General features: G+C 38.9%; 1 protein-coding gene across 1 annotated transcript in view; it reads right to left on the reverse strand.

The window, feature by feature from the left end:
- adgrl3.1 (adhesion G protein-coupled receptor L3.1) overlaps positions 1–24166 on the reverse strand; it is a 161654-nt gene that overhangs the window by 127059 nt on the left and 10429 nt on the right. The window contains exon 2 of the mRNA XM_014984400.2: positions 12414–12494. The gene's annotated coding sequence lies outside the window, so the exon portion shown is untranslated. The remainder of the gene's footprint in view (positions 1–12413; positions 12495–24166) is intronic.

Here is a 24166-nt window from a genome sequence, read left to right on the forward strand (position 1 = left end):
AAAAAAAACAAACAAATGATTGTCATGTAGACAAAGCAAAGTGGGACAGGACAAATTCTGTGCTGAGAGAAACTAACTGGCAGCGAGCTGCCCCTCAGCATGACCAGAGGCTCAGAGGAAACATACTGTCAGCTCCAAAACAATATGAACATCTTGGGAACATGGCCACAGCATGTATCTGTTGTGCTTCAACTTAAGGATGGGGAGAGGTCACACACATGGCCCCCTCTGACTACATTAAAATCACAATTAATGACAAGTTAGTGTTTGTGCTGGTCAAATCTTAACTCGACAAGACAAACAGTCGTGTCAGCTTGTGTCTTTCACTCTGATTCTGTATATCTTACTGAAGCAGCGGAAAGCAGCACGATAGCATCCCACTGGCAGCATCCCAACATGTACAGTAGGCACACATGGGTGAGGGGCAGTTTAACTGTAGGAATGTGCATACTTGTCATCTGTGGCCTAGAGACAATCTGCCCAGTGATTTATTTCACGCAGCACTGTTTGTAATTCTTTTGTGTGGCTGAGTTGAGCACTAGAGAACCACAGAGTGCTAGAAAGCAGCCTGGAAGGCATGGGTCACCCCAACATCTGTGGGACATGTTTTAGTCATTATGGTACAAACGCAATGTCCTCATTTCAAAATCTGTGGTAGGTAGTGGTTACCATCTTTTAACCTGGGATATTTAGATTATAGGCAGAATTGTGCAAAAGTATTTATGCATGTTACATCCACCACCCCCACACACACATTTTATTAATCTATTTTTATTTGAATTTTATGTAGCAGACCATCACAAATTAGGTCATAATTGTGAGGAGGAACTATAATCACAGATGGTTCTGTAAGGTGTGGATGACGTATGCACTCGGCTCCCTTTAGTCAATAAAGCTACAAGATTTTTAAGTCTTCTGGGGTAATCTATACCTGCTATGCAAATCTAAATAGTCCATCTTTCTCTGCAAAATAGCTATATATATATATATATATATATATATATATATATATATATGCATGTGTGTGTGTGTCTAATACATTTTTACACAGCAGACCATCCTTTGCCTCTGTGTTTGACATGCTATGCATCTGGGGAAAGCTCCTGCTTTGACCGGACCACTGCAGTTTCCGCATGGCTGCCTCTGACTGCTCTGAGGACGCTCCCAGAAATCCAATGCACTGAAACCACCCTGAAAATCCTTCGCCAACAACCTCGTTGTGCAAGGCACATCCGTTTTGATTCGTCTCTGCCTGCCGGCTAGGCACCACTTTCTGTTGCGCTCTGCTCTGAACTTTCAAATGCTCCAGTCTAATCAACTCTGCACGCGCTGCCTCCCTCATGAGACTAGATGGGCTGAGGTGGAGATATGCAAGGAAACACTGCGAGGGGGAGGAGAAGCGGAGCAGATGGGAGTGTAGGGGAAGGAAGAGAAGATGGAGGATAAAAACGGAGGGCAGAAGATGAAATAGCATAACATGCAGAGAGGACCGGGGAGGAATAATGATCAGAAAAATAAAAGTGGAAAGATGGATGGATTAATCAAGGCAGAAATGATGATGATGATATAAATGGGCAGGGGAGCAGGAGACAGTGAGGCACATGCATTCCAAAAGGTAAGGGTATATGAAGCTAATTTTAAAATAATGGAACAGCATTTTCCCCAATAAAATGTTATAAAAACAGTCCTCAAACATCAGGCTGGGATACAATACAAAAAGTTTAAGACTCAAATAACACTGCGTTTCTTTTCGACAACCTTTGGTATACTTACTGTGTTACTGTATAAGAAGTTTCTGTCATTCATGGAAAAGTGTTTTGGCTCAGAGGTGAGGTGGTTGTTTCCAAAGTTAAGAAAGAGAATTAGAATGCATTACAGAAAGCTGGGTTTTACTTTGTTCTAAAATTATTTCGATCTAACCATAAGGGTCCAAAATCACTTATGGTTAGATCTGTCATTATTTGAGTTTAAGCTTAATTATTTAACTTGGACAGACCACATTTATCAACAATAAAAAAATATGTCTCATTGTAAATATGCAGCACAATAGCTACAAGTCATCCATAATCGAAAGGCATTTAGATTTATAATCCAAATGTTTCCAAGCTTCCGAGCTTCTGCCTCACAGAGCATCTCTCCCCCTATCTGCTCTCCTCTCAGCTCCTTCAGACTAGTCAGCAGCAATTAGCAAACACCTATTGGAACTGCACATCTGCTGAAAGCTCATGATATGAGCTACTTCTCAGTGCAATGTATGTAAAAACGTTGTTAAAGGGTTAGTAGAGGAGCCATGTGACGACCTTCTGTAGGCAGAGTTTCAGAAACAGCAAGAGTTTTTAAAGAGACAGAGACCTAAGTTCAACACGTTAAATTGCAAAGTCAAGTTTTTTTTAAGTCATATTTGATATATAAACAACTGAAGGTAGCATACTTAACTTGATTAAAATACATAACACTGCCTCTTTAAAATTCTAGAATTGGACTTTCCAAACTTTCCAAAAGATCCTCTTTAACCCTTGTGTTTACAAATGGGGTCCAACCGACTCCACACCCATAAAACCTGTAGCATTTGCCACAGTCCTCGTACGCACAAGGGTTAATAAACAATATTTTTTTTACTCAGTGTTAAAAATTCATATAAAAAATTGGAACATCAGAATCCTAATATTTACTGGTAAGGACTTTTGGGTTAAAGTTGGCTGAAAGTTTATTTTCTGAGAAAAAACAACAGCAGAAAGTTAAAATCCATGTTTGTACCAGTGTGAGACATAACGGGCTCAGGGAATGTTGCCTCTGTTCACTTCTAGTCCCCTTTCACACCAAGTTCAAACATCCAACCAGTGATACTGAACAAACATTGAACTAGAAGAGATCTTTTTTTTTTTTCCCCTCAAAGTCCTTTCTCAACTTCTTCATCTTTCTGGGATTGTCTGTGGGTTTCAAGAAGCACAGAAACTTTCCTATAAAACTTCTTATTTCACAGCCATGGGAGCAACTAGGAACACAATGAAATTGTGCTGATCAGGGATATAAGTACACTGACGTCTCACTTCTGCTTCAAAGGTAAAAGCAAATGTCACTTCAAATTTGAAATGGAGATGCATAAGTCTGTTGAATATGATGTTGTCGGAACTGGAGCCTATTACGTTACATCTGCCGCACAGGCCAACTCAAATTACAGATAATCTGATTGAAATACTCACCATGATGAACTTTACACTCTGTCCCAGGTAGAAACAAAGCCCCTTACGCTGAAATGTATTTGAGAAGCTGCTCTGCTCTGCTGTTACATATTAGCCAATTCCAATTTACAAAGCACTGTTCAAACTATCAATTATTGGAACGATGGTGGTAGGAGTTTGTCTCACAATCGGTGGGTTGCTGGCTTGATCCCCACTCCTTCCGCCTCTGTTGTTGCCACCATGTGTGAGTGAATGGGTGAATGACTGAATGTAGTGTGAAGCACTCTGGCGTCCTCTGGACTTGACAAAGCTCTATGGGGGTACAGGACATTTATCATTTTAAAAAGCGGTATGGCACAACTGGAAACTTTCCAGGACAAGAAAATAATCTAAAGAAATGAGAAAACAATGTATACTTCTACTTCTACTTGCCCTCAGTTTTACATAAAATCCCAATAAAATGATTTGAAGTTTCTGCTTGTGAGGCGAAAAAGTTCAAGGGCTGTGAATGAATATTTTTTGCACAACACTGCACATTTCTAAACCTACGATCACATGTAGTCACACAGATGACGCTGCAGTTTTCTACAAATAGAAGAGAGTCACCCATAAGGGGGGGTGAAACTAATGGTTTACAAAACTGCCTCTGATACACTCAATTATGTCAGCGAGAGACGCATTGATGTTGATTCTACTGCCACAGCCGTTATTCTCCTCCCTTTGATTCGTCTGTCTTCTCCTTCATACCACCTTCCCTCTTCCCTCCGTCGCCATCTCCCTCCTCCCCTCTGTCACTGTGCTCTGAACCCAGTACTGTCAAAATGGATCCGTCAAAGCCGTGCCTTAAACCCGGAGGCAGCATTTATGTGCACATGCGATTGTATTTGTCAGAGGGGGGAGGAGAAAGTCGTCCCGTACAGTACAGTAGGAAGAACTGCCACCTCAGCAATGAGTGATGGTGCTTTGATGAAGGAGGCAGAAAAACAGGCCAGATGCAAGACTTGTGGCATACATTTGAACCCCCATATGAAGCAGGCTTCATATGCAAATATCCTCAAATCTCTAAATAAATAGGAGCTTCATCAACTATCAGTTATTCTTTTTCAAGTTCTGGACCTTTCGTTCACGTTCATGCAATCTGTTTTCAATCCCAGTTTTCGGTTCGGTGCGTTTCTTGTGCCGCGTCCTCCGTCAATGCAGTTCCTCTCTGCTGCTCAGTAAAGATGATTAGAAATGTTTACCGCTCTTCATGGGCTCCTCATCCTTTGTTTTGCATTTCAAACTAACCTTACTTGAAAGAGATCGCTCTAGTCTAGATAACGAGACTGCTTCTCCTATCCCTCTAATAGGACATCCAAATACCGGCTCAGAGAAACGCAAACTTCCAAAGATTTGCTCAGAATCAGCAAACTTCAGATCCCAGTGATTCAGTAAAGTCAGGCAAAGAAAAAGACATTCCTGCATAAGACATCAAGCACCCAACCTTTTGCTTTTGCAGTCGTGAACTGTATCGAGGTCTTGAAATATTTATTCAAATAGGCCTTTCTGGGGTGCTTACCAGGCTCTTCATGATTCAATAATACATAAGCATCAACACTGGTGTATAAATATAAAAGGGGGCACTTAAGCCTGGATTGTCTAAATGCTGAGAAAATGGCATTGAAAAAACAGATGGATAAGAGGGAGATACATTTGTTTTCAGACTGTCACCTTCACTTATGCATAAGAAAACGCACACTGGTGGACTCATAAAGAATACCCCTCACTCGCATATCACAGAAGACATTGAATGTTACAGTCCTTCTGAGACCCTTTGACGGCAACAAAACCGAGCACTGTGATGTGAACATAACATCCCGTGACGGATGTCCACGGTGAAGCGGGAACGTTTGTCTGCAAATACATTTGTTTGATGTTGCGTTTTTAGTTCTCTGGGAACAAAGGCAGAAATCTGCACTGAGGAAGAGAATTTTCTTCAAAGTTTGCTGGGACTGAGGAGGCCCAGCAGTGCGCTAGGAAGAAATGTACCTGGAGCATCAACATATGAAAAAAAAAAAAAAAAAAAAGATAAAAATTAAGAGTTATTGCTATTCCCTGCAGGGTTGATCCTTGTGTGTAGGCTTAGAGCATATATGTGGTTGCCACATAATTGGACTGAATTTCTGAAAGTGATCAATCTGAAGAAAAAACCTGTATGTACAATAAGAGAATGAATACACTGGAAAAATGTTTTAAAACCTCACTGTCATAGATTAAAATTATAATATTAAAATAAAATAAAATAAAGTAATTAATACTTAAACATTATTGTTAGTAGGATCCATTAAAAAGTTTAATTTTCAATATACCAAATTTCCTGACAAATATTTAATGATACAGGCTTCAATTGATTAGGAGCTGCATGAAATGCATCAGTTCAAAATGATATTCAAAGGTACTTGAAATGTTAGCCCGCAGCAACGGTGTCACTGTTGATTGCAGGGCAATGTGGTTATTTGCACACACAAAGGCCACAACTGTTGCATTTCTGAGGAGCTCCATCCTTCACTTCTTGCAAATTGATGAGACAATGAGCTCCTGCAGGATGTATGGGTGGCGATTTTGATGCAATCAATGGGGACAGCGAAGGTAAACACAGTACTAAATGTCATCTGCGGTGATTGTGCCGCCTCGGCATCGCCTCGGGTGGGAGATCCAAATAGCCAAAATCAATAATCTAATCATTTCATATTCAAATCACACAGACCTGAGGTCTGGATCTTATTGCAGTTTCATATCCCTGGTGGGCGGATGTGTTCCAATCAGCAAACCAAAGCAGGCAGGTGCACTGAAAATACAGTAATTCAGCAGAGATTGAAAGTGGGATCACAGTGATTAAACTGAATTATTTAATCTGACTTTCATAGAATTACATGAAAGACATATGTTTTCTCTTGGTTTTCAATATTTCTTTATCTTTATTGTGAATTATTGGTGTATTGAGTAGTTTTCTCATGGCATTCGATCTTGATGCAAGTGCCACAAATGAAGCAAGTATATCTGGTGGAATAAGTCTCATCTTCTAATATGAGCCCACATCTGAAGCTCAGTATTTTAAACCTAACAGCCTGTATATATGTTTGAGACTCTTAGAAAAAAATAAAGGAATCAGTTCTTGAGTTTATTTAGTGATATGACAAAGTCGACTTGTATAAATTTTTTTGGCTACTTGTGTCAAAATGTGCAGAAGTATATGTGTGTGCATATTTTTATAAGATATTGTGTATAATAACAGGGTAAACTGTTTAAAAAAGTTTCAACTTTTTCTTGTTGAAACACTTAAGAAACTAATTTATAAAAAAAAAAAAATCAGAATGTAAGCCTTCGGTAATTGGTTGCTTTGCAACACACTGCATGTTCTCACAATAAATGAAACATCTGCCATCTCTGGCCAAGACGTACAGTAAACACAAAAGTGGACTTTTTCTGCAAATGTAACATTGTGTTTTTGATTAAATTTCTGTTGAAGGCCCCTAAATATATCAACAATCTCTGTAGTGGATGATAAGGATAATTGAACTGGTAAACAGACACATGGAGGGAAAACATCTGTGAGAGCATCTGCACATTGCTGTGCTGAGCCCTTTAGAAGTCTACATTTACAATATACTCTACATGATTAGCACTATCCTGCAAGCAAAACACCATAAGTGGGAAAAGGCACCGGTTAGGAAGAAAGAACAGGACTTACTACCATGACTTGTTTTCTTCAATAAAAGCGCTTCACACAAATAAGGCGGCTAATCCTACATGGAATATGGTGTGGCCCTGAATAGCTGCTTTTTCCAACTTGTTTACAAAGAGCATCTCTGTAGGCTATTCCCAGCTGATATGTGTATGCAAGTGTACATGTCCTGGAGGTTGTACCAATGCACTCAGGTGCCAATGCACTGTATTTGTAAGTGTCAATATGTGTGTGTTTGTAAATGAATTTTAATCTGAGTATATACGTGTCACTTTGTGGTGTGTATGTGTGTGTGTATGTGTGTGTGTGTGTGTTTGTGCTCCCTTGCTGCTCTATGCAGATCTTAGGAGGAAAGAAAGCGTACATAAGGGATTGACTTGTATCTACGGAACAGTCAACAAGTCACAGACTAAACCAAGGCAAAATGGGAGAAATGGTAATTACTGGAGTAATATTTGCAAGCATTTGACACATATTCATAAATTATCAATGGATAATCTCCTTTCAACCATGCTTTGACAAAACATGCCTGGGTTTGCATGAATGACACAGGGGAAGCAGCTGAAAGGAGAGAAAGACAGATTACATTCACACATTGCCATCATCACACCTGGGAGCCATGCAGTACAGTTGCACTGAGCCGCACCGCTGAGCAAAGAGCCCCGCCACTGGAAAAGTTAAAGGTTAAGTGCTTACGGGGCATGGTCCTGGTGGTACTTGTTGGGGGATTTTCGAGTTTTTCAGCAGCGAGATTTTCACAGCTGCAACACAACCAAGTCTTAAAACATGACCTTTCAGCGTGAATCCAATCTCCTCTGGGCTGATCTGTTACCAAAGGTCAATACATCCCCATTCGAGCTAAATACAGAATTGTTATCTTTTGACGCATTTGTATGCCTATTATTGTCAGCAGATGCCTATTAATGCAAAATGCAGATTTTTATTTTTTTTTTAACATAGTTCATCTGATGTTTTTTTTTTTCTTCTTGTGAAAGTATGGAAGTTTTATACATCTCATCAGGGTACAATCTTAAACTAATATTTTTATTGGGACTTTGTGTGAATACAAAGTAGCACATACCTGTGAAGAGGAAGTAAAATGATACATGGGTTTCCAATGTTTCAACAAATACAAATCTGAAAGTTTGTGTTTACCCCTCTTTACTTTGGCATCTATCATTTAATCTCATCATGACAACGCATGTTGTGGGATTAAAAATAAAAATGTTGAGGAAAAAAAACTGTTGCTTAAAGAAAGGCACAAATATTTCTGTTTGTAGTGTGCCATGAGCCACTGTAAGCATGTGGAAGAAGGTGTTCAGGTAAAAGGTAGTCTTTTTTCCTTTTTTTTCAGATTTAACAGCCTAAAACTAACATTGCACATGGTGGTGGCTGCATCATTCTGCTGGGATAGTTATAGTTATATGGGATCGCATCTGCCAAAGGAAAACAGGTCAGTCATTGGGGAGACAAAAGGAGCAAAATCCAGATCACTTTGACTAATCTTAAGAATTATAACGTATTATTTTGTAACAGAATATGATCCAAATACTAATAAGGCCTAATAAATTCACAGAAAATTTGTGTCTGTATGCAAAAAATTAGTAAATAAATATTTACGCCAAATGTCAAATTTGTGAATGAAATTTAATGAAAAACTCAAATATTTCTGATCTAAAATGGCTTGAAGAGATAAAAGTAATTCTATTAATTCCATGAATATTGCACAAAGCCATCTCATTTCTTAAATAAACAAATAATGTCCCCCCCAACAGGTAGACAGACACAGAGACATGCAAACAGATCTGCATCTCTATTGCATCCTGTGTCAGATCGAGAGTTTCAGAGACATCTGCATCGTTGCCCGGCTTTGAGTTCATGTGGTTTGCACACGTCTGTTTGTGTGCATTTCTCCACACAGCCAGGCTGCATCTAATTGCACGGGTCCATCTGTCAACTCTCAGAAACAGGCTTCTGTCTTACAGGCACAAACAGCACAGACGAAAGTACGCCAGCACAGAAAACACGCATGCCACAAGTGGCAGCCTCAAAGCCCTCAACTTGGACCCTGGACAATCTGCAGCCTTTCTGTGGCAGCTGTGTGGATGGCATTGACTGGCAGGGTTTACAATATGGGCTCCATCTTCTCGGGTCATGTTGTAAAACAATAAGCGTGCATTCAATGGTGGGGTGCACCAATAAGGAGGGTATGAATGGTAACTTCCCGTTTGTGTGCACAGGTTGTTTTATTAGAAAAAATAAGTAAGTATGGGCACAAAGAGCAAGGCCTCCAAATTGAAATAATGATATTTCAATAACCTAGCCTTTTAATGCAATGATTTAATATTTATTAGTAGAGAATATCCTAGAAATTTGAAGCTATTACTGAAATTGTGGTCGTATTTACCAACATTTTTGATGCTAAAATTCCAGATACATTATTTTATACAGGTACTTGCGTTGTTTTAATAAATGTTTGTCAACCTAAAGGTAAATTGGGTGTGCACAGTGCCTTGCAAAAGTGTTCATACACCTTTAGTCAAGTTACAACTTCATCAACTATATGCATACAACCAGAGCTGCAACAGAATGTCTTTGATTAAATTATATGCATGTTAGAGAACGGCTTAGTAAAGTCAGAGCCTAATTTGTAAAGGATGATGGGCAAGCAGATCAGTTTTTTTTTTTGTTTTTTTAAATGAATCTGGCAGTGGCATGCCACAAAGGATGCCTGAAATACTTCTAAATGCAACACTTTTTAGAACTTGCGCCATTTTCCATCTACTTCACAGTAATATCTGCTTATTTGCTGTAGTCTCTCATATACTACCCCAACAAAACGTGAATACAGTGTGAATACTTTTGCAAGGTACTGTATATCACAAGTGAGTGCAACATGCAATTTCAGAGCGTGCTAATTTACTTATCTATATGCATTGTGCTGCTGCGTGGACTCACTTAACATCCGGCGAGTACAAATTGTATTTCAGTCTGAGCTCTCATTAGTAATGAGGTAAATGTAGGTTGTGTACGTGGAGCAGGAAACACCTGTTTCTCCCAGGGACAGAAACATACCCTCCACCACCCGAACACAAAGAATGACATATCCCATTTCCCACTGTTCTTTCTTCTCGCTCATTGTTTCGCTGAATTAAAGACAAAATGCAGCTTTGATATCACAAAGTTAGCTTTTAAAGCAAGCATTCAGAGTCATATGAGAGCAGAGGAAGGAAGGAAGTAAGGAAGGAAGGCAGGCATGCTGGTTGAGAAATCCTGGACAAGAAGTGTATGACAAATGAAATCACAGTGCTTGCAAAAGTATTCATGCTCTGTGAACGTTTTTCAACCTAACTCTACAATTTTTTCTGATTTTTTTTTTTCCCCAACACTTAAGTATTCCAGATCATCAAACTAATTTTGAATGATGGTTTCAGCAATTAATGGAAAAACATATGCAAATCCCTCTTTGTTAAATTGCAAATAAAAATAAGAGTAAACACTTAATTTCATTAGTCACACAAAGGCCTAATTTCTGCTGGACCCATAGAATCAATAAATCCTATAAACAGAACTTGTCCAAAAACATGCCTAAAGCTTAACAGAGTCTACAAAATATGTCCAATCTAAAAAAAAAAAGAACAAATAAGAAACAAAGTAATTTATATCTACTGATTTGGATAGTGTATGAGCACAATAAGAGTCACTCGCCAAATCATAAAACAGCAGTGAACTGTCCCAGCAATCCCTTATCTACTAAAACTGCAAAAAGTAACTTCTAAAGCACATAAAATGTTGCTTACCTCAGTTAAGGAGACAAAAAGCAACACAAAGGCATGTCTCACATTTCATTAAAAACATGTTAAGGAGTCCAAGGACATTTGGGATAATATTCTGTGGACTGATGAGACAAAAATAAAACACTTTAGAAAATATGTCTCCCAGTATTTAAGACACAGAACATCAGAGAAGACAGCGTTAGAGTCTGCTTTGCTGCTTCAAGACGTTCACAACTTGCTGTAATTGATGGAACTATAAATGCTGCTCTGTATCACAAAACAATGTAGGAGAATGTCTGACAATCAGTTTGTGACCTCGACTTCAACGGCAGTTGCGTTACGCAGCAGGACAAATATTCAGATCGGTTTGGATCTTTCTTTTTTTTTTTTTTTTACCTCATACTAAACAAGAAAACAATGATTTGTACTTACTCTAGTCATGTTTAATATTAAAAGAAATTTAATGGTTTGCAAAAATTAGATGCGACAAAGGAAAAGAAAGGAAATATGAAAAGGGGCAAAATCTTTTCACAATAATGTATGCATGCCACACTTTTCAGAGTTTTCTTTACTGATAACTTAGTAAAATACACTGGAGTTTGTGTTTGGAACATGACAAAATGCCGAAAGTTAAAGGAGTAGCAATAATTTTGCAAGACTTGTCGAGGACTGCACCACATTTTCGGAATGCAGAAAAAAATCGTAATATTAAGATGCAATACGGACGAAATCTAAAGGTAAAAAAAAGAAAATGCCTAACGCTTGTCTTGAACGGCACCATCAAAATGGACATTTTGAGGCCTGTGGTGAAACACGCTTGAAAATTAAACCCACGAAATATCACCAAAAGAAAAATGCAAAACCACACAGTAGGAGAAAGTGAGCAGCCTGCTTTCACATTACTCTCAGCCAATTCAATCAATACAGAATAGGATCTTGCATGAAAACATGACCTCTGGGTTTTTACACAGCAAAGATGCAATATATTTCTCCTCTTAGTGAAAAACGGACGTCAACTGCTGCTCCCTGGCAAGTGTGTCAATATCAAACAACTGCGCCTCCCTCTATTGCCAATAAACTGATTGTGCAATTCATCAGCCAACTCTGGGAGACAGTATTCCTAATTAAACGGAAGCTCGTAAATTCGACATTTTACAGGTCTTGCTCAGCTTGTAAATACAGTGTAAATAAGTTGTGGTGAGTGGCTTCATGGGCAGATGAAGGTCTGCGTTCGTGGTAAAACTCCTGCTGATGCGTTCAATGAACAGCAGGCCAATTGCAATTAGAACTCTGTTTTGCTCCCGTGCTTCCAGTGCGTCTCTCCTGCTCTTTTTTCTGTCCTTTGCTGCCTTCACGGCACGCCGCGCGTTCTTCCATATTCTTTCTGAAGCCTGGTCGAATCAGATTGGATTAGCACTTTCAGAGGACACATTTGTTCGGGCCAATTAGAGCACTTCCTGGCACAGATGGAACCCTGAGGTCTCTGGGGAAAACCCCGGGTCGCATTTGGGTTCTAAAAAAGCATAACGCATACTGTAGAGTTTGCAAAAAAAAAAAAAACACAGCACCAGCTGTGTGTGTGCATTTGCTTGGCTATCCCCTCAGGCCTAAATATGGCTGTTGTAAATAAAAATGCATTCTGACCTGACCAGCGTACCTTGGTAAATATGTTTAAAATTGTTACACAACCACACTGCATGTATTTAATACCCCCCACACACATATTCTTACCTGATAGTGTATATCTTCTTTTGTTGGAGGGAAATGAAACTGCAGAGAATCACATCTCAGTGGCAGCAGGACGTCCTCAACCTGGAGAGAGGAGCGAGGGGGGGGGGGGACACAGAGAGAGGAGGGAGGTGTTATTCAAGCTCACTGAACTGAAGTCCCTGTCATTTTTCACAATAGAGACAGATAGCTATAATATGTAGTGAATGTGGGGTGCCATGTGAATAATGGCCCCATCCAGATTGTGTGAATAGCCATAACCCACTCAAACACAAGAACCAGACGGTTCACAAAGCCGCTGCGGCTCGCAGGGGCGCCTGTTTGGTGTTTACGCCGCCACGCTTGTGTGTGTGTGTGTGTGTGTGTGTGTGTGTGGGTGTGTGTGTGTTTGTGTGTGTGTGTGTGTGTGTGTGTGTGTGTGTGTGTGTGCTTGTGCGATCCGCCTCGTAATGACCTCTTAAGTGTTGGGATATCAAAGACTGTAATGGTCTACCTCTGTTCTCCCTGGCAGTTTACTGAGGGGAAAGCTCTCTTGTGCCATGATAGCTTGTTGATATGGTTAGCATTTCTCTGTCAAATGCCAGGGACGAGGGGAAATTGGTAGCTCTGTTTCACGGATGCAGAGACAGACTTTCATATCTGAAATGGTTTGCATCCTCTTCCAATTTTGTCATGTCATTTTTCTCTATCGACTTCGGTATCTGTTCTGTTATTCTTACCAGTGTGTCTCATTCTATCTTTACAATACATGGTCTTGCAAAAGCACTGATGCTTTTTGAACGTTTTCATATTTTGTCGTGTTACAGCAACAAGCATATGCGACAGACCAATATAAAGCAATGCGGGATCATGAACTGAAAAGGAAATTATATATCGCTTTTAATCTTTTTGGCAAAACAATATCCTGAGTGTGGTGCACATTTGTATCTAAGCCCATTTGCTTCAACAAGCAGTCGTGTACTTCATAAATCTGGACTTTATGTAAGAATGGTGAGACAGAAAACATGTAAAGGATAGTGCTGTAGTAGGATGAGACCAAAACTGAACTTTCTGGCCTGCATTCAATATGATATGTGTGTACTGGAAGATTAACTCCAGACATCAACCACAACACTACATTTCCATGATGATGTGTGGTATGATGATCGAGCTGCAGGAGAATTCTTCTTCTCCAGGATCTATGAAGCTGGTTAGTTAATTAGAAAATGGATGGGTTCGTACTCTTGTTGTACACTCATTTCATTTGGCATTTGTTCTTTTTATGAACACTACGTATTTCATACTTTTCTGGCACTTACTTCTAAAAACTTTTGAAAACCATGCGTCATATTTTCCCTTCCGCTTCATGGTCACATTCTGCTTGTACAGCCCATCGCATAAGGTTCCAATAAAAGTTACTGAAGTTTGTGATAACATTTTTAAAAAGCATGACTACTTGTGTTCCATTGATCTGCTTGGAAAAACCTGTCATTGCCGTAATTTTCATCAATCTTTAAGGATAAACATTTTGACTAGATCTCTAGGATTAAGCTCAATGCGTCCCTTCTCAGCGTCTGCTTTGTGCACAGATTCGTGCTCATCTCCTCTGGCACGACAAATGCAGTTTGTTCGGTTCTGTGTGTGTGTTTGTGCTCAGTGAGTGTGCTGCTGTTTTTCTGGGAAAGATGATGCAGTCCAGGAAATAGCGTCTATCTGTATGCCCTTATTTTCTGGCAGTCTTTATCTGTGAGCCAAGGAAGAATGTTCCAGGCACACACACAAATAAAAAAAATAAAAAAAAAACAAAGCAAAAAAAAAAAGACAAATGTAAAATTCATACACACACACATCAAGATCAACAATCTGGGCTTGGACTTCTGTGGCGCTCCAGGGCAGGGCTGTGCAGTAACTGGGTCTATTAGGCAGCACAGGAGGCCAGAAGCTGTTTCTCTGTGTTAGATGCCTTCACAGATTTCTACTTATATGTGTGATCATGTGTAGGCAGGCAAATATAAAATGTAATACGTATGCTCGCTCTTCGATGCAGCAGAATCACCACGGGCAAGAGATAATTAGTAAGAAATAACTTAAGTGATGAGCACCCCCCACCTATGCAGCCCATCCACGCTTGTCTGACTTGTTTCTCTCAGAAGACAGTATGCATTATTCACATCTAGCTGGTTAACAACAGTGGCATCAGTGCGGAAGGAATGGAGGAAGAAAGGTGGAACAGAAGTGGGTTCGGATGCAGAAGAGAGAAACTGAAGGTCAAGGTTTGCGTAAGCAGTGGAACGTGGAAAAGAACGAGATTTTTCATTAAGGCTCGTTTAGGCGAATAAGTAGGAGAGGGTCAAAGATGCAGCCACTGAAAAGTCCAAGCGTACACCAGCGGCCAGCCACCATTTTCCTAAACCATTGTAAAGGATTTACTCAATAAAATGTAAGTCGCTCTTCAACTGTCGGAGGGCACAACTTTTCAGAGTATACCACAGCAACAGCTTTATGGAAAAAATTTGTTAGATTAAACCAAGACACACACCAGAAAAGCTGCCCTTGGAAATACATTCATACCGAAAGAATTCAAGCTTAACAATCAGAACTCGTACTGAAAACCATCGCAGGAAGGAGTGCTTCCTTTTCGAGAGGGACCGTGGGGATGTAAAACCAGACTGCCTGTTTTTGTTACATGTAGGCTTATTGTTGCAGATTAGAAATTTTCCAGTGGAAGTAAATAGCTGGCAACACAAATAAGGGAACAAAATATTACATTACAAGAACTCATTTCCTTTTAACATAGTGTTTTTGTCTTAATGGGGTAGCTCAGTATTTTATTGCTAAAAGTGTATGGATCAGTCATATTCCTTCTGTCTTTACGTCATAAGATAGATTACTTCCAACTGTTAAACATACCACACCCAAGACAAAGACACCCTCTGAGGACTGATGATGTGTGATGTTTAAGGTCAGAGTAACCATCAGAGAAGCAAGGCACTATGAAAGTTAATAAATTAGGATTCACTTAAGATGTTTTTATTTGAAATTTATTTTGACTAAAAAACCTGGTTCACACAAAAGATTCATTGGGAGAGGGCCACCAATAACCTGTCTTTCTGATGTAAATAATCACTGTCCTCTCTCTAACCAACCACCCAATGCAAAGTGACAATGGTGGGAAAGTTCTCGAAACACTGGTCATATAAACAGTTGGCAACTGGAGCCGTTTCACAATAGTAGAAATTCGCTTTGGGCTCATCCATACGGCTATAGCCTCAGTCTCTCGGTAAAAGTAGTTCAAGAATTATTTTTCCTAGTTCAAATTAAGTTTAAAGTCTTTGCAAGGCAGGTCCAAGTCAACTTGAAAATCTTTTGCCCAATATATATATATATATATATATATATATATATATATATATATATATATATATATATATATATATATATATATATGAATTACTGTCTTTGTACAGACCAAGTTAACATGTATTTATCCACACCTCCATTATATACTGAATGAATAAGGGTTTAAAGGGTTTTTTCTTCTCACACTGAGCTGGAGCTTTTTTAATAACATTGGGAAACAATGGGGGGCTATTATCATAAGGCCAAAACACTGTGGCATTTCTTGCTTAGTTAACAGAATCTCTTATTGTTCTAGTTCCACTTTTATCTGTAAACGGAAACAGAAGAGTCCGTTTCTTTGGGTGCTTTTTTGATCTTGCTAACCACATCAGTCTATCTGTTGTCTTCTGTTTCTTTCTGCTAATGTATGCTTTAAAGCTACCAGTAGTATGTGTTACAATCTACAATCATATATTTTTTAAAAGTTTAAAGAAAAAGGAAAAGTCCAGAAACAGGTGAGCACTTCAGCTTTTATTAGGAGCTTATGAGGGCTACTGGAAAAAAGGGTTTTGGTCAGGGTGCTCTTGCCTTACTGAACAGTGGATAGATGAGTTTTTCTTTCCATTATTTTTCCTCTGTTCCTCTCGGTTCTTTCTTTTGGAAGAAGAGTAGGTTTCACACGAGACACGCTCCACATTTTCCCACAGGAAAACAATAGTGTTTTCTATTGTGAGAAGCAGCGGTTGGATCACTGTCCCACATCATCCCCATTATTCATCAGTCCTCTGGATGTAATTAGGACTCTGCCATATGCTTTCATGATCGTTTTTCATGTATTAGCCTTTGTAATTATGCCATAAACCAAAGATTGCATCATAACAGTCTAGGATTTTTGTCGATGCCTGTTGGTGGAGATTTATGGTGAAGCTGAAGCTTTCTCTGAAAGGGTGGAGCCTCCTAATGTTCATTTAAAAACCACAGCTATCCCCTTGGTCTCTAATTCAATATAAGCATAAAGAATATGGAGCAATAGTATGCATGCTGTACCCAGGCAGAAAATGAAAGACTCTCGTCCATGTGACCCATATAGATCAGTGGAAGGAGACAAAGAGAGAGTGTGAAAAGAGGAAGAAAGGAGCAAATGATAAATTAAAAGTGCTGGTTGTTCAGCACTTACCAGAAAGCAAAATGTCTTGCTCGTGCAAGCAGCTCTCAGCGTGTTAGCTCCTGCTTCCAAGCTTCCTATCACCATGTATTCATTTGTTTCGAGGGCTGGTTGTGCTTTCAGAATTGTATAATTACAACAGAACCTATTCTCTACAGCAGAATACTGTAGAATTTGTAAAGTGGGCACCGTTTCTGTCTTTTTCCTGCTATACATCTCTATGTATTTATTGATTATTGCATTTATGCCTTGAATGGAGAAGATGACTATTTGTATGAATTGAACTTGATTCTCAGGGATGGTTGCTAAGGGAGTAGCCAGCATTTTTCAATGGTGGGGGGCGCCACTGAGAATATCAAAACAGATTGGCTAGGCCGCCTGCCAGCCGGAACAACAAGCATAAAGAATATGGCACACTGACTATAGCTGGTCAATTATTACCCTGTTCAAACCACATTCACTGTTAAGCAGAAGGATAACTGTTTTACTAAAATTTATCCCCCTCTGATCTTTCATGTTCATATCCAATGAGTATTTAGAGTGACAAAAAAGAACTAACTAACTCTCATATTAAACATGTAAGCTAGTGTTTATGTTGAAAAAATATTTAAACAGGAAGGTTAAGATTATGTAGGCTTACAAATTGAGTAATTTTCGTATTATTTTACTGATTCCTTCAAGTGTCCAATTACTTTTGATTACTGAACATCTAATTCAGAAAAGTTAAGGTGGAAAAACTCAATAAAAAAGGACTTTGTAACTAAATAATATGGATTTAATAATGCCACACCACTATTAATCAGGTACCCAGTCCTGAGCAGAGATTGTACAATGCTTGTGATGCATTCAGAAATCCAGACTCCTACACACAATAAACCAACCATAGCAAAAACCTTGGTAAATTAATTTTGTACAAAGATAGCTTTGTTAAAGACCATATTGGTCAACAAGTACTTCACTTATTCTATCCTCCAATAAAGATCTTGAACCTACATTTTCCCTTTCACCTATGACAGATCTTCTATCATTTATCGTCCTATCTGAGTAAAAGCCTTCAAAAAAGGCCTGTCAGCACACTCAAGCAGAGGATGCAAACACTTTTTCATTTTTTTTTTTTTTTTAGAAAACAGGCACGTGGCCCGTTGTTAGTTATTGCTGCAGGCCCACAGGCTATGGTCCTAGTCATCTGTCTTTGTGTGACACTATCAGGTTCCCTTGCACAACGCAGAGGTGGTAAAATGACTTTATTACACAATGTGAAAGATACTTCAGGGACAAATTGCCAGTGAGGCATCCACACCAAAGGGAGCATGGTGCTTTCATCTGAAGACAGTTGGACCATGTCAGCCTCAGCCTTGTGCAGTCTATTCTGCAATCGCACATTGTAAATGTGCTAAAAGGAACCCAGCGGATTTGAGAATTCTTCTTGTCGAGCATTATTCACCAGTCAAAAGAATGAACTTGGGAAAAGAAAGGTGCTAGATTTGCACCTGAAGGCTGTGTGGATGAATTAAGAAGGTGGAAGGCAAGATGCAAAAAGGAACAAGTGACAAAACTTGCATTACCATACCATTAGCCACTGTTAGAGTGCCTTTCATTTTGTTAGCAAATAGCCACAAAATTCAGTTACTGTGAGGAAGTAAGGCAATAATGATGCATGTTATTCCAAAACAAAACTTTTATAACTTACAAACTGAAAAGTGTGGTGTGCATTTGTATTGCAGGCTATCGCCTTCCTATGTATCTTTATTAATAAATATAGTCCATTCCTTTCTATGGAAAAGTTGCAAATTGAAAGCAATTATCTTAAGGAAGCTCAAAAAAGGGCAATTTTCAGATTTCCCTAAGCTACCGACAGCAAACAAGATCCTTACGTCCATTAAGACTCAATGTTACATTTAATGGTCATCATGAGGAATTTTGTGTGTCTAAGAGAATTCATTTTGCATATCAGTATGAAACACCATTCCCCAAAAGAAACACAATGGCACCGGTATCATTGTGTGGGAATCTTTTTCTTCAGCAGACACAGAGAAGCTGGTCAGACTTGATGGGAAAAAGGGTGAAGCAAAATACAGGGTACAAAACACATTACCCTTAAACATACAGACATGATGAGTCTAGTCAAAGTAAAGACAAGAATCCATTTGACAATCTGTGAAAAGAAAAAAATCAGGAGCAAGAAACTTAATCACCAGAGGTTTAAAGCTGACAGAGATCAGCGGACCCTAGGCAGATGCAACTACAACAAAAGCTAGTTCTACAAAACATTGACTCAGAGGGACTGGACACAAATGCCCACAATACTTTACAGATATTTAATTTAAAAAAAGAAGAAGAAGAAGCAAAAAAAAAATCTTTGTGCTGATCTTTCAAATAAAATCCAAATAAAATTCACTGAAGACTGTGGCTGACAAAATGTGAAAAGTTTCAAATGTTTATTGTTTATACTTTTGTTCAATCAAGCATGACCATGTAGTCATTCTTTCCTTTCTTCATCCTATCGCACTACACGAACAGCTAAGCTACAGATCAATACTCTCTGGCACATATTCTCACTCCCAAAGACTCCGAATGAAAATGCCATTCGATATCAATCAGCGTCACAGCCGGGCCACAAAGCAGGCACAATAAATGACAGCGTTGTTTTCCAAATTTGCCATCAAATGACGAGTCCCATCAACGTGCTTCAAGTCAGATCTTTCGGCCTGGTTTATGCTGAAAGGAACCAGATGAACAGGGAGTGGAAGATGTATGTAATGCAGTTAAAGTAAAAGCCCAGTAAGCAAGAAATTTAAGAGGGGCCAAGGGATGATGGTATTACAGCCGACGCTGATTGCAGACAATCTGCTGAAGAAGGGAAAGATATGGAAAATATCATTGGCTGCAGCATTGGGGATATGAGAGGCGGGCAAGTGCTGGAAAGTGAAGAGAAAAAAAAAAGAGTAAATTGCATCTATTCAACAACATGCTGTAATAAACTACAACAAACATTTTACTGTGCGGCGAAACATGACTGTTAAAGTAATTGAAGGCAACACTATTCATAAAACAGCCAATCTAGACTTCCCCTTACAACTGTCTTCTGCCTCGGTCTTTTATTTGCACCAAGTCCTTAAACAGTCCTGTGTTTTGAAACCCTGCGGTAGTTTCCTCCATTGATAAGAAATGCCGTCTTATACTCCATGCCACCGAGAGGTTTATGCCCTCAGCCCCGCGATGACCTCATTGTTCACTGCCCCATAATTCAAATCTGATCTGCTGTGTTGCATCACATTGTGTGTGACTCATTTCCATGAAGCCCATTCTCCAAACAAGTGAGGCCTCCTTGGCACGCTACAGTAAACCGACAAACAAAAGCAAAGAATTCCCCATCAGTAACACTGGCCGGCTGGCTTCACACACAGAACAACACAGAAATGCTTCGTTTAAAAGGTACCGGACTGGGAGAAGGGGGTGAGCACTATTGCAAAGGCCTTCCTGCAGAGACCAAAAATAATCAGTAGACCTTTGAGCGAGCAACTTACAATAATTGATTCGGCATTCGCTGTGTTTTTTTTTGTCACCCCTGTAAACATACAGCTGCAGGCAAGTCCATGTGGGGCCTCTGAGTATCTGATCTTATGCACTCAAATTCAAGCGTGTTTGTTTAAAGGAAAGTGGTTGTTGTTGATGTGCATCACATTAATGTGTGGAAAGAAATGCATGCATGTATGTGTGTCTATTGACTGGTGACAGCTCTGAGTGGTGCACAGGGAGGTGAAGGACATAGCAGACAAGTGTGGAGCAGGGTATGAATTTCTTTTTTTTTTTTTTTTTTGTCTTTGTGAAAAAGGAATAGCCTCTGAACTAAAGGCTTTACAAGAACAAAGGCGTTAGTAGCAATGCATACCTATAGTGGTGTGAAAATGTACCTGTAACTTCTTGTCACACTTATATGTTTCATACAGTATCTTCATATAAATGTTAATATCAGATAACGAGGACCTGCATGAATACTGTGCATAATGCAGTTTTCAAACGTTTCCAACGACTGACATGAAGCATTTTCAGTAACTGAAAATGAGATTTACTTGCATGTCTACAGAGAAATGTTGGCCCACTCTTCTTTGCAAAACTGCTTTGCTTCAGCCACACTGAATGTTTTTTTGAGAATAAAAAACTGAGTTGATTACTATTTATTTTTTTAATTATTTGGAGATTGACTGGCTGGTCTACTATGGATTCTTATCTCCTTGTTCTGCCCCAGGCTGGATGTTGGAAATGTTTTAATTAGTTTTAAAAAGTTCTATAGTATTAATTTCTCTGTATTTTATTTTGAAGGAGAATTTTGAGATAACAGTACATTGTGGGTAGCAGAGGCAGTTGCAGTTTGGAATACCTGTTTGTAGAGAGAAAGCCTGCCTGTTAATGTATGAACTTCACCTCCTGTGTTGTCAATCTTTTCTTACACCTCCGAAAACAACGGCTGTAAGTTCAATCTGTGTTCTGTTTGGTGTTATATGTTTTGTTAGTTTATTTTGAGATTGTTTTCCAAATGTGTTTATTGTAGAAAAGCCATATTTTCATAGTTTTTATTTACATAGCAACGTTTGCTACGTGACTGTTTCTTAACTGCAGCTCAGGTTAATTATATTCAGACTCTAGAAGTTTATTCTGTGTATTTAGAGCTGATGCATATTTTATTTTTCTTTCTTATAGTTTCACTCAACCTTTTATTGAGCTTTTCCACACCACTGCTCAAAGTTGTGTCAAGAAAACGTAATAAAGGAGCAAGACGCTCAGCTTCCTGGCTCATGAAATTGAGCTTGGCTTGCTGTTGATCTACGTTAACATACACAGAGTATCTAACACGTAGTGATAACAGTACACTCCTCCAAACCCAAGCGACCTAAACTTATGGCATTTTCCTTCAGGATTTTTTTTTTTAATAGAAAGCAAAAATTATGTTTTCATCAATTACAGCAAGAATGAAGTAACAAAGCAGCCTCGGGCTATCACTATCGCCCCTATGTTTGAATGTTGGTATGGTGTACTTTAAAACTCCCACCCCTCCTCTTCATATATACGTGGCTGATTGACAGTGTTAAAACCCTCCTGGTTGTTACTGGTCGTTCCTGGAGTTTTTCTCATATCATTTGTCTCATACTATGCGGACAGGACATTGTGATGGCTTTAATAAATATGTTAAAAAGCAGACTGTTTATAAGAGTGCCATATTGCAGCTTTAAGATGCTGTAGTTGAGATTTATAATTTAATTAGCTTTAATGATGTAACAGTTAAAATAGTTTTTAGTTGCTTATGTACAAAATGCATAGTGAAATGATTTATTCCAGTCATGTCTGTTTTCGATCCATTTAGGATCGATTTACATTCTTATCCTCCAACCAACAGAGATGTCTTCAGATTCTTCAAATGTATTTTTATATGTATATATGCATTGTGTATCATCTGTAAATGTTATGCAGCAAATGCAGTAATACTTCCAAAGTCTGCTTTTTTCATTTGCAAAATCCTGAAAGAACCTACTTTATATTCATTAGGTTTTCTTTGTTGTATATGATGGTTTTGAAGCATCATATGCCCGCTCCAGTCTATTGTTATTCCTTTCCCAACACTTACACAAAGTTAGGTGGCATTTAGGCATAAGCTGGTGCGAGATGCCCATGGTATGTTGTGCGTATCTCAACCCTGGTCCTCAAGGCACACAGCCCTACATGTTTCAGCTGATTGCAGTTCAGCAAACACCTGTCAACTGAAATAATTTGTGCTGAAGCAAGGGAACATCTAAAACATGCAGGCCAGTGTGCCTTGAGGACCAGGGTTGTGAAACACTGACCTGGAGGAAAAACCAACACAGTACCAAGAGTATTAAAACTAACACAATTAGATATAATGGCTACAATCCTAAACAAAGTCGTTTGATTCCCGTCCTCTGACGATTTCCTGCATGTCTTTCCTTTCTCTCTGTGCTCTCTCTACTGTTGAATACAGAACATTAGCACAATAAAAACTGTAAAAAAAAAAAAAAAAAATAGATCCACTTTTTAGAATCCAAAATTTTATTTTTTAAGTTTCCAGCTACTTTTCAATAGTAATCTATGACTTCTGTTTCATTAACATGTAAATCAAAGGGATGTAAAAAAAAAAAATCTCAAACAAAAATCTCTTCATAAGGACATTGTAATACTGAATTTTAATGTAAAACACAATCATTCACTTTCAATACCTGTTTTAATCCCACTTAGACTCATAGGGTAGTTATGGACGGGCAATCTGTACTGGGTATAAACCCAAGACAGATTGCAACACAAGAAAAACAGCCACATACTTACTCCTTTGGGTCAGTGTGGAGTCACCAATTAACCTAACATGCATGCAAAGGCTGACCGAGTACACAGAGGAAACCCACGCAGGAAGGAAAGGAGGGGGGAAGAGGGGTGACATCTAAACTGCATAAAGAAGTCCTGCACAGGCGAGATGGGATCCACAGACCCTCTCCTATGAGGTGACATTGCTGGTGCTTTCTGTGGAACTTTTCATTCTAATCATGGGTCTGAAGATGTGATAATTATAGGGTTGTACTTTAATCTTAATTAATCACTTCTGTCATTGCAACTCCTCTATTCTTGTGTGTTATTTGTTTGGTATAGCTGATATATATCTAATTATAAGCTGGGTTTTCTTTCTGTGTTTTTGAAACGTGTTTAATTCAGTAAATAGATTATCTAATTAAATCTGTGAAAATTTCTGCTTTAATAAGCCCCTTCCTTGTTTTAATGTGACAGGAAATGAGCTCTTTTGTCTTGTGCTAAAAAATATCTGACTTAATCAGTAACGCTTGTGAATCTAAGCAAGAAACAAATTATCATATGTCAGTCGAAGGACCAGTTTGTCTTTATTGCACAACAACCACAAACCTACATGCATTTTAGTGGGATACTTCGGATACATTAAGTCAATGTGCGTCATTGAGAAGTGAAATGAGAATGAAACATGGTTTTCAAATCTTTTACTATTAAAAATCTGAGAAGTGCGGCATGCATTTCAGACTCCAAGAGGGAATGTTGTTGTTGCAATCACATCTGCAAATCTCTTCCAGCTTTGGCCCGTTATTCCTTGCATAAAAAATAAAACCACTCAGCTAACTCAGATTGGATGAAAAGCCTTGATGCACATTTGATTTCAAATCTTGTCAAAAATGTTCAATTCGATGAAAACCTGGACTTGGACTGGGACAACTTTGCACATGGGCATGCTTTGATCCAAATC

This window comes from Poecilia mexicana, unplaced genomic scaffold, assembly GCF_051168715.1.
Source record: "Poecilia mexicana isolate PSO_F unplaced genomic scaffold, ASM5116871v1 scaffold_1, whole genome shotgun sequence".
Classification (NCBI taxonomy): Eukaryota; Metazoa; Chordata; class Actinopteri; order Cyprinodontiformes; family Poeciliidae; genus Poecilia; species Poecilia mexicana.